The sequence below is a fragment of the Phocoena phocoena genome, chromosome 1, assembly GCF_963924675.1.
Source record: "Phocoena phocoena chromosome 1, mPhoPho1.1, whole genome shotgun sequence".
In the NCBI taxonomy this organism is placed as follows: Eukaryota; Metazoa; Chordata; class Mammalia; order Artiodactyla; family Phocoenidae; genus Phocoena; species Phocoena phocoena.
This window is the reverse complement of record NC_089219.1, coordinates 25433293-25446031: the sequence shown is the minus strand read 5'-3', so window position 1 is coordinate 25446031 and position 12739 is coordinate 25433293.

Below are 12739 nucleotides of genomic sequence, written 5' to 3'. Positions count from 1 at the left end.
GCCCCCACTCGCTGCAACTAGAGAAAGCCCGTGCGCAACAGCGAAGACCCAACACAGCCAGAAATAAATAAATAAATAAATTTTTAAAAAAAGAAAAGAAATACTTAGGCTGAGCGAAGGCACTGTGCTGGATAGAATATCAACAGGCACACTGGAATAGTGTGGTATTACTGAAAGGAGCTACAAAGCCAGACAATCTGATTTCTGGTCTGCTACTTAACAAGTGTACAGCCTTGGGTGTCACTTATCTGTATCTCAATTTTCTTACCCTTGCCCTGTCTACCTCAGAGTTACAGTGAAGATCAAATGAGAATACACATGAAAGCACTTTGTAAATAGTAAAATGCTGTGCTAGTAAGGTAGAATTAGGTTTGGTAATATTCTGGTAAATATTTTGGTAAAATTCTGGAATTTCTCTCAGACCTTTTTATGACCAAGAAATACTGCAAACAAGGAAACAGTATGAAACAGTTCTGACAGCATGAGGTTCTCAGGGTGTTTGTTATCTGTAAGCCTGTCAGAACTGTCAATAACCAAGACAATGGGAGAGACTTCTCTATGGACAACTGGATTAGTCCATAATGGGGCCATAATAAGGCTGCTCATATTCTGGCAGATCCTCACAAGACTGGACTGAAGAATGATCACTCCAGGAAACAAAGCTGATCTATAAATCAGGAGGTCTGGCTAAAAGATCATGTGGGAAAAACAATCTTCTGTACACACAACTATATATTCAAAGCTCAAGGCCTAAGTGAAGCATGGCACACTGAGATACTGCATCAGCCAGATAGCTGATAGTCCAAGTTCTCTAATCCTAATTCTCTCCTAGGATTTACTAGTCCTTTTGGCCCTTGAATCTATATATAAGTGCAATGCTCAGACCTAGGAATGGGGAAGTAAGGGGTGGTGAGAGACATAGGAGAGGCCCAGGATAGCTACAGTCCAATTTCTCCAAAAGAAAAATTCCAAATATCCCTTGTAGACTGTGCAGAATCTGGAGGCTCTTACCTTCCTAGCGACACCCCATTGCCACTATCACTAGGTGCTACAAGGAACTAAAATGAATTACTTAAAGTAGGAAAACCAAAGCGCTTACCTTCCATTTCAGTCAATGCAAAAACATTCACTGAATATCTCCCAAGCACTCACACTGCTCAAGGAATCAAGGTGAAAAGAGAAATCCAAATGGTTATCTCCAAACTGACTCAAATAGACAAGTGACTTATTATTCATTTAATAAAATGTATGTGCCAGGCACTGTGCAGAAGCTTCTGCCTTCAGGAAGCTTTACAACCTAGTTTAGTCTCACAGCATCAAGAACAACAAACAGGGCTTTCCTGGTGGCGCAGTGGTTGAGAGTCCGCCTGCCGATGCAGGGGACATGGGTTCGTGCCCCGGTCCGGGAAGATCCCACATGCTGCGGAGCGGCTGGGCCCGTGAGCCATGGCCGCTGAACCTGCGCGTCCGGAGCCTGTGCTCCGCAACGGGAGAGGCCACAACAGTGAGAGGCCCGCGTACTGCAAAAAAAAAAAAAAAAAAGAACAAAAAACATAATGAATCTAAGTGTGCAAAGCAATGATGTCAGAGAGCGGAAGTGAGAACTATTTTTACTGTGTGGTGAGTTCTGAAGTGGTCTTTGAAGGCTAGATGGTTAATATTTCTAAAGGTAATGGTGTAGGGAGGGACCACAGTTTACCAGGAGCAAAGATTAGAGATCAGAAAGCCCAAGGTTGGTTTGAGGGACAAGATCAGTTTGGTTAGAGAGGTATAAATACAAAGGCCCACAAGCAAAATGTCTTTGGGATGTAACAGTGAACTGCTGGCCCCTATTCTGCAGCACTCCGCCCCTCCATCCCCAGTCTTCAGACAAGGAGGGTTCTGCGTGGCCTGTAGGTGAATTACACAAATCTCTCTGACTAGCTCTTCATTTCAACCTTTGGTAACAGGAGAAAGGGTTTTTCTAACAGCCCTTGTAACAAAATAAAAGCAGGATTTCTCTAACCTGTACATATTAATTCAAAAAGGAGGAGCTAGATTTGGGATGCAATCTTCTGAGGAGCCCAGGACAATATGGGGAAGAAGAGCCAGACTGAGAGGCCACACAAAGGGAACCCTCTCTGTCCTCATTAGACATGCTACGGACAGACACTCAATGCTGCCCCTCAAACCCTGTCAGCTCCTTCCAATATGATGTAGTGAGAAAGAGCACTGATTTGAGAGTCAGGTGAGCTGGTTCCAACCCCAACTGAATAACCATGGGCAAATTACCCACTATTTTGAGTCTCTGCTTCCATTACCTATAAAATGAGAATAATAAACTTTATAGCCCAGTATGATTGATGAGGTAACGTGAAAGTGTCTAGGGTCTAAATGCTGAATCAATGGTATTTCCTTTTTCTTCTCAGCACCAACTTTGAAAGGCTTCAATTCCCCATGAGGGCAATTTCCCAGAAGTCAGAGTCAAAGAGGACGACTATATTTTCTTGCTCTCCATTAGCAGGTGGTTTTTCCTCTTCCTTTCTCCTAACACTGTAGCTCCTTTCTCTTAACCTTTATCCTTCTATTCCATCTTCATTCCCTCCAAAGCTAGGCTGTAAGAACCAATAAGCCAGAGTTTTTTGTTTTGTTTTGTTTTTTTTAGGCCACGCCGTGTGGCATGCAGGATCTTAGTTCCCCAAACAGGGATCAAACCTGTGCCCCCTGCAGTGGAAACATGGAGTCTTAATCACTGGACCGCCAGGGAAGTCCCGAGCCAGAGTTCAGAAAGGGCCTGTTCTCTACCATTTACCTCACCCCAAGATAAGCAATTCTAACCACGTCTCATTACAATTATTGCTTCTTTGGAAGATTTAAAAGCTGATGACTTTCAAACCTACATCTGCAGTGCATATCTAATACTCAAGGGGTTCCTTCTATCCATGTTCCATAAGCACCTCAAATGCTTAAAAAAAATTTTTTTTAAGTCATCATCTCCATAAACCTGCTCCTCATACATTCCTTATACATTTCATTATCCACAATCCCGTATCTGGAATTCTGAAATCAAAAGAGCTCTGAAAATAAGGTTTTTAGTATATATAACACAAAATACATTTAGCAACAAAACCTGAACAAAATTAACATGAGAATATTTATAGCCTTTATTAATCCCACTCAATTAACAGTCAAATGATTTGCCTGAAAATATTAATATTATTTGACTATACAGGGCTCTATCCCAGACCCTGCTGGAGGTGTTATGCACTCAAAAGGGTGAAACTGGTTCATGGGGGAGGGGGAGAACTTAGATATTACAATGGTATGTGGCCCTCCAAAGCTCAACCTTACAAATAAAGACTTATTCCCTAGTATCTAATTTTTCTTGCTGGATTTTCTTGAGTATTACATGAGCAGCATTGACACTGACTTCATAAAAGGCAGACAAAAAGTATGCAAGAACTATACTACAAAGCTATGGCAAACAGACAGCCATGACTGGGGGACTTTCTCTTGACTGATGGCTGAATCTTGAAGTCATATGACAAGAGGTGGCCTGAGCATGCCTGTTTTGCCCTGTGGATGTTATTTATGTTTGATCCTCAGTGCTTCTGTGTGTGACATGGGTTTTGATAATTAAATTAAAAATTTACATTTTATTATTTAATTCTACAAATTAAAATGTGTCCCAATTAATTATGCCAAGTGCTAAAAAGAAAAATGTTAACAATATCTGAACGACTATCTAGCAGCTAGTTAAAAGTTATTTTCTCATATCAGCAAAAGTTAAAAAGTTTACTAAAAATAATTTTTTTTTTAAAAATAATTTTAAGAAACTGATTTTTCTCTATTGTTTTGTTTTTGCTGGAAAATGAACAACTTTAAATGATTTTTAAAAATCTGATTACACTGTTTCTGTATTTATAAATACTAATTTGCATATGCAATTTGATACATTACAACTTATGTAATAAAAGTTACTCAGCAAATACAGCTATAAAACTTAGTTAAATGTAAATAGCTTTTTAACTTTTAACCTAAAAATCTTGTTTAGTCGCTCTTAACCTTGCACTGAATAAAAAGCAAGCTTTATGCTTACTCATTTTATGTATAAAGCACAGACATACTTACTGTACATAAAAAGATATAGAGTATATCTGCATGTTAAAATTTCATGGGAGGGATGCATTAGGGAAAAAAGATGTCTAAAAAGGCTTCTTAGGAAGGTGATAATGGATGGAAAGGTTGAGGAAACAATGATATAAGGGATTAGGGATCTGTACCAGTATCTTCTCAGCTTTTCAAGTCAGAAACTTGGGAGTCACCCTTGACAACTCCTTTCCCCTTATCCCCATATCCAATCACTAGTAATGGTCAGCTTTATTTCCTATTTCTGGACTGTCTCTGTCTCTTCTTCTCCATTCCTACTGCCATTACCCTAACTCAGATCTTCATGATCTCTTGCCTAGACTTTATAAGAGCCTCATTAACCTGTTCCTTTTCTCTTTACTCCAAACTTCTTGAAACAGTTTGTCTCTCCTCTCTTATTTCTTAGCCCACTCCAATCTGCTTCCATGCTATCAAAACTGTTTTCGTAAAAGACACTGATCAAGTGCAAAATGCTAAATTCAATAGACCTTTTCAGTCCTTATTTTTCTCGTCCTCTTGGCAGCACTCAATCTTGATAGCCATATCCTTCTTCTTGAAATACTCTTTTCCGTTGGTTTATGAGACATCAATCACTACTTGTTTTCTTCAAATTGTGGCTGCTGATCCCCTTCTTCCCGCACCTTAAAGCTAATGAAACTTGAGGTTCTCTTTTCAGTCCATCTCCCATGATATACATTTTTCATAGGCACTATCAGTGATTCCCATGGTCTTAGTTACCATATATAAACAGATGATTAATCCTCTATCTCCATCCCCAGACCCCACGCTTGAGCCCCAGACTTCTCTATCCAGTTGTTTTTTGGACAGCTTCCCTTGGAGGTCACAGAGATACCTCAAAAATGTCCAAATTTAAACTCAACTCAGTTAAAAGCATCACTATCCACTCTGCTGCTCAAGGCAAGAGGCCTAGGAGTCATGCTTAATTCCACCCTGCCCCAACCACTTTCAGCCTCCAGATGAAACCAATAACCAAGCCCTGCTAATTCAAATTCCTAAATCTTATTCTCCACTGTTACTACCTCAATCTCCATCAACATCTCTTGCTAGGACTACCACACTACTTAAGAACAAACTACCTCAAGAACCTCCTGGTTGGAATGTTATTGCAGTCTAATTCATTCTCCCCAGAGCAGTCAAGCAATATAAATAAATAAATTTGATCACGTCACTTCTGAGATTAAAACCTTTCAATGGCATTTCACTGTTATCAGGATAAGGTCCAAATATTATTCCCCCACCTAGCCTACCAACCCACCTAGCCTACCAATCTTTTGCTTGTGAAATAATCATTTCACCCTGCCACTGACAACTATCCATAGATCAGCTCTCATTAGCTTAAAGGCCTTCCCTGATCCCCCTACGCCGGGGTGGACCCCCTTATTATACAAATCCATAGTACTGCGGACTGCTCCACTCAAAATATTTATCATTTTATAACGGTCTCCGAAGTATGCGATACAAAATCAACTGGGACATAGGAAGAAAAACATACACATATGCTGTAACTAACACACATATATATGTATATAAATAACATATACAAATGTTACATATATATAAAAATAATATATACGAATGTTACATATATATAAGGCTTACCTTTATTATGCATTAGCCTATTAATACTGGCAACTTTTATCTGTTGGTCAGGTGGCCAAGTTTTCCTGAAGGAAGACTGGGAGTTATACCAATCAGGTGAAGACACTAGTTCATTCACATTTATCATACTGCATGACACTGTAGTTTGTGTGCCTAGTTAAGTGGATTTACAAGATAGCTACTTTTAACTAAATTAACATTCACAAAATAAATAAACAGCTTAGAGTCCTATCAAGAAACTGAATGGGGGCTCCCCTGGTGGCACAGTGGTTAAGAATCCACCTGCCAATGCAGGGGACATGAGTTCGAGCCCTGGTCCAGGAAGATCCCACATGCCGTGGAGCAACTAAGCCTGTGCACCACAACTACTGAGCCTGTGCTCTAGAGCCTGCGAGCCACAGTTACTGAGCCCACATGCTGTAACTACTGAAGCCTGCGTGCCCAGAGCCCGTGCTCCACAACAAGAGAAACCACTGCAATGAGGAGCCCGCGCACTGCAACAAAGAGTAGCCCCCACTCACTGCAACTAGAGAAAGCCCGCACACAGCCACGAAGACCCAACGCAACCAAAAATAAATAAATTAAATAAATAAATTAAAAAAAAGAAAATGGGGCTTCCCTGGTGGCGCAGTGGTTGGGAGTCCGCTGCCAATGCAGGGGACACGGGTTCGTGCCTGGGTCCGGGAAAATCCCACATGCCGCGGAGTGGCTAGGCCCGTGAGACATGGCCGCTGAGCCTGCGTGTCCGGAGCCTGTGCTCTGCAACGGGAGAGGCCACAACAGTGAGAGGCCCGCGTATCGCAAAAAAAAAAAGAAAATGAATGGAAGATAATGTTAATAATGCAGGAAGAGGAACAAAGAAACAGCAGAGCTGATGTCTCTGGAAGTAAAAGCTCCTAAGTACCAGAATTTCACCTGCCACATCACAATAAAACAAAACAAAATAACATAATGACCAGCTAATCAGATCTAAGTCAGCCAAAGATTTAAAATTATCTAGAAGATTATTTAAAATATGGACTTACACTCTCTCATGCACCTTACTCTGAATGTATAATATGCTTAAAAATAATACTTACTGAATACACAATGCTATCATGATCAGCAAGACATTTAAAAACACTTGTCTTGGGCTTCCCTGGTGGCGCAGTGGTTAAGAGTCCCTTTGCCAATGCAAGGGACACGGGTTCGAGCCCTGGTCCGGGAGGATCCCACATGCCGCAGAGCAATTGAGCCTGTGCACCACAACTACTGAGCCTGTACTCTCAGAGCTCGCGAGCCACAAATACTGAGCCCACGTGTCACAACTACTGAAGCCTGCGTGCCTAGAGCCCGTGCTCTGCAACAAGAGAGGCCACTGCAATGAGAAGCCTGTGCACCTCAATGAAGAGTGGCCCCTGCTCGCCGCAACTAGAGAAAGCCCGCAAACAGCAACGAGGACCCAACACAGCCAAAAATAAATAAATTAAATAAATAAATTTAAAAACACTTGTCTTAATCCTTTTATAATAAATACGGTGTATATACTTCTTGGCCTTGCCTCATGGCTTGCGGGATCTTAGTTCCCCGACCAGGGATCGAACCCGGGCACCCTGCAATGGAAGCAGAGTCCTAACCACTGGACTGCCAAGGAATTCCCAAAATGTGTTTAGATTTTAAGAGTTAACTTGTAACATCTAAAAATTTTTAATCTGTTATGAAATCATATGAAAATTCAGATTTCCAACCTCAAGGGGGAGAGGGATTGTGGAAAGGGATGCAAAATTATGCAGTAAGGCAACACTAGACCTACATTCTGTCATGGCAACAACTGGCTGGACCTCATCAGATTGCATGGGACTCTAGTTGGCCCGCCAGTCTACATTTGGTTGATTTTACTCGATTACCCATTAGAATTTAAGCTCTAGGATTTCACTAAAAATATATATATATTTTTGTCTGTTTTGTTCACTGCTGTATTTCCAGGGCCTAGAACAGTAGCTGGCACACAGTAGGCATTCAGTAAACATTTGCTGAAATTAACAAATAACAGTTGCCTGCCTAATCCCTAAAAATGTTTCTGACAAGTATTCATAATATGTTTCTGCCTTCCCCTAAAAGACAAATTGATTTATCTTTTATATTTAGCACAGGGCCTGACACATACTAAGTACTTTACTTGCTCACTGTATGACTAATAGCAATTAGTTATCACTTACTGAGTACTCACTGTGTGCTAAACACCATGTTAAAACACTTTACAAGCATTAGCTCATTTAATCACCCTAACACTCCTATGAGGCAGATGCTATCACCCCTGTTTTAAGAGATGAGGAAAATCAATCTCTGGAGATTAAGCAATTGGTCAAAGCTCTAATTGTATTACAGAATGAAATAACTGTAACACAAGATAAAATATGAAAAGAGCTATATGAAAGGCAAGAACAAAGTGCTACAGAATTCAGGATAGTTCACTTCCAGTTTGGAAGGCATAACACACATATTTGGGAAATGTCCCTGAGGGAGGTAGCATTTAAACTAAATCTTGTAAAACAGCCAAGATTTTCATAGGAAAAGATGGGTGGGGAAGGGATTGCTTTTGTCACTTTCTCTACCAGGAAAGGTGAAGTACATACCAAGGAGGTAGTCTGAGTAGAATGCAGGATATGTGGATAAATATTAAATCGAATAAGACTAGTAAAGTCAATAGGAAGGCCTTGAATACCATACCCTATGGGTTATGATTTTATCCTGTAGACAAAAAGAAGTCCATGAAGGTTCCTAAACTAAGGAGAAGAGTGACAAGACCAGAAGGGTGTTTTAGCAACATTGCTGCAGCAGAACTGGTCATGGTAAGGAGGCTATGGAACAGATTTAGAAGGCTCCTGAAGTAACAACACCTTTACAATTTACAATATTTTCTGACATCTAGTACTTCACTGACACTTCACTAACAACATTAATAAATAGTATTATCATATTTTCACATCAAGGAGCCTGAGACTTAGCAATTTTAAAGACCACAGAATTAAGTCTTTGTGGGACTATGCTGTGAGAAAAACATACACAAAACAATTTAGGGAAGACATCAGTAACAGGATCACAGTATCCAACAACTGCCAATATAGGAAGGGAAGAAAAGAGTAAGGAACCAAAGATAGGTAAGATTTCTATCTTATGCCCTAGTGTCTGGGCCAGTGGTCCCACCATTAACAAAAATGTAGGAAAGGTACAGCAGGAAGGGGAAGTGAGTTTGATGCTTGTGGGACACAGTTCAGTAGCTCTCTAAGTTGCTGTTATGAACTGTGGGGGGGGTGGGTGGGCAAGGCTGGAGGGAAACTAAGAAATGGGCTAAATTACTTCCTGACCTGGAGGCATTATCAGAAAGGTTCTGTTACTTGCAGCAAACCAGAAGCAGCTTTTAGTATCCTAGAGCCCAGTGACAGGACAGTTCCAGAAACATCATGAAGAAATCAGATTCTTTCCGTCTTCTCGACCCTCACCCTTAGAACTGCCTGCTCTTATTTCTAAATTCTGCCTCATGATCCCAGCATTGCTAATGGCAATTTCAGAGTCAGAAAAGGGATCTTTCCTTTCCAGAGGCAGAACACAGCCCTTAATAGCCCATATTTTGGTTAGAACCATACTACCTGAGTATTGCCTCTATTTACTAGCTGTGACCTTGCTTAAGTTACTGAACCTCTCTGTGCTTCAGTTTTCTCAACTAGAATGTGAGAATCTTGAGAAATAAATGAATTAGTATTACAGTACTTAGTGCCTAGCACATAGCAAGTTCTATGTAAGTGTTCGCTATTATTATAGCTTTGCTATCTCTTTGAAGCTCTCACACTTTGGTGATACCTGGGTTAAAATATAAAGTGGCAAAAAAACAACAGAATAAAACTTGGCAAATAAGGAACTCTTTTTCAGAAGTCCTCCAGGCTTCCCTTCACATTCATTAGCCAAAATCTGCATCACATGCCCATACTTAAATCAATCACAGCCTAGGGAGATAGAATTACAATGATTGGTTTCGTTTATATCAATCAAGACCTACCCCCTGGGGCTGGGAAGGTGCTGCCAGATTCCTGGTTAGCAGGATGGCAGGAACAGTGATAAAAACGACCGGTGTCTGCCAAGACTTAGTCTTGAGAGGCTGCGGTCTCTGCTAGGGAGGGTTAGAAAAAGTAACTTCCAGAGCTGCAAGCCTCAACCCCACAGGGTTCCTAAGAGCAATGAAATCACTGCAAAGGTCTGTTAAGGCTAGTGAAGCTTGGCACAGGAGAAATAGTATAGGATATAGGCCAGAGCTCGAGGAGCGTACTCTTGAGAGGCAGTGAAACACAGCAGGTTCTAGATTCATGGAGGTGTGACGCAGGCCATGTTAGTGTTCCCAGCCCTAGGGCCTAGATCACTAGCCTTGGACTTCATCACCTAATCTTCTCAAAGCCTGTTTACTCATTTATAAATGGGGATAACCCAAATTATCTCGGATTTGATGTTAGGATTAAATGTAAGGATACATTTCACCCCGTAGTATAAGGATCAGAGAAAAAAACAAAAATAACCAACCCACACACAAAAACCCCCCAAAACAAAAACCCCAATGGCCTGGTGTCCAGAAAGACAAGGTGCAAGGCGGGATGGGGGTGGCGGGGAGGTACCTGAAATGGAGTGGCAGAGAAGAGAGGAGGCTGCCTGACTCTAGACTAAAACTCCCCTTCAGGACCCTGGTGAGGTTCTGTTGCTCTATTGAAGAACTTTCATTTCAAAGTTTACCAGAAAAGGATTAAATGTGATCACACCTGAAGTCTTCTTAGAGGTTTATGTGCAGCAAAATGGGTAAGAATCTCACTTCTGGCTTTGCTGTAACTAACTGTGTTATATTCTCTGAGGTAGTTTCCCCATCTGTAAAAGCTGAGTAAATCGCTGTCAAATTTATTTCACTGGGCTTAATAAACTAAGTATTAGCCCCTTCCCTTTGAGGCAGCAGTGTTCCTGAAATTGAAGGCCAATACAAAATCTATAACATAAAAGCCCCTAAAATTTTTCATTGATTCATAAAGTTGCAGCTACAAGGACTGGCCTATCAGTCTTAATGGAGGATTCTGGAAACCAGAGTACTTAAAGGAAAGGAACAAACATTACTGAAAACATTATTGAAGGTGGAAAAGAATCTGTTCTGATATTTATAGAGCCCTTACTAGTCTCCAAACACTGTGGTATCTTATTTAATTCTCAAACACCTCGATAACTCTGCCCCCTCCCCTCTTTCTAGAGATGAGGAAAGGAAGGCTCAGAAAGGAAGAAAATAACATTTATCGTGGACTGTACTGGATGTTTTCCATATGCATCACTGCATCTGACATTTAAGTGACTTCTCTGGATGAGAGCTACGAAGTAGCAGGCAGGATTATAATACCAGATCTGATTCTAAAGTCATTGCCGTGCAGCTCAAGGGAGGAATTTATGTTTCCTCAGGATCAGGTTTCTTACAAAACTCAATCCCAGAATCTCAATCCCCACCCCCAACACACCCACAATAGTTGGGGTTAGCAATTCACTTTGCAGTTTTCCAGTTTCTTTCAGATTAAAGATTTCAAAGTGGGCCCACTAGCAAAAATACAAAACACCTTTACAACTCTGCCTAGGATTAAAAGCTTTCTTTCCCCCTTTTCCAGCCCAATCACTTGGGGGCCAGGCCATAAAGAACAACAGCTATAAACTAGGGCTCTGGAGCGATCAACCTGGTTTAAGCCACTGACTGTGTGACCTTGGGTAAGTTACTTTACCTCCCTAAGCCTCAGTTTCCTTATCTGTAAAATAGGGATAATAGCAGTATCTATCTCAATAAATAGGTTGTGCATATTAAATAAAACGTGACATGTAAAGCAATCAGAGCAATGCCTGCACACAGGAAGAGCTTAGCAAATTTAATAGTTCTCATTGCTGGAGAAGAAGTACCACTGATGGTTCTGTCCCTAAGTCCAAAGACTTCGCCATCGTATTCTCTCTGAGCACAGGCCTTGCTACCTGGAGTCCCTTTAGAAAGAGCAACAGGTCGCTCCTTTTCTCCTAACCAGGGCCAGGCCCAGAAACCTAAAGCCCCCGACCTATACATGACTACGAGATCTTGGCACTGGTTTTCTACCACTACGAAGGCTGTCACTCTGAACCCAACCGAACCACCCCATTTCCGCCTCGGCTCGGCAAGTTCTCCCGGCCTTCAGCGGCCCAGGCTGCCTTCGGCATGGCTGCCCCTGGTTACAGGTCTGGAGCTGGCTCGCCTGGCGTCCCTTCGCCAGAGAACTCTCTCTGCGACGTAGGGAGGATTTCCCTGAGTTCAGGGCAACCAGTGAATCCAGTTAAGAGGCGCGTCGGTCAGACACACGCCGGAGAGGGCTGCCTTAAACGCCTCCCGGGCCTGCCACCGGGAGCCCGGCCCAGACCGGAGGGTCAGCCCCTTTCTAACCTCCGGGAACGCGTGGGGTCCGGCCCAGGGCCACCACGTGGGGGCTCCAGGAGTGGCAAGGTGTTCCCGAAACCAGCCCCCAAAGACTGCTCCCCGCTTGGGCCCTAACCTGGCCCCAAACTGGCCTGAGCGGCGCTCCCGGCCTGGCTTCTCCCCTCAACCCTATTTGGAGGAGACTCAGACATCCTCTGCAGACTGCAAACAGGCTCTCGCCAGACTCCAAGCCCCGACACTGCCTCAGCCCGAGTCCCCCAATTGCCTGGTTTCCTTACTCACCCATCGCGGCTCCGCTCGCTCTTACTTGGCGGCGGCAGCGGCGGCAGCTTCGGCGGCAGCTTCAGCAGACAATATGGCGGATCTGCAGGACGGCAGCCCGAAACGGACAAACAACTTAACAATCCCGGGAAGAAACGCGCTTTCGGCCCCACCGCCTAGTTCACAGCGACGACCACATTTAAAGAGACCGCAGCTACTAAAGGCGGGGAATAAGGATGGAATATGAAAGGAGTGGGTGGAGAAAAACTGGGAGGGATACCTACT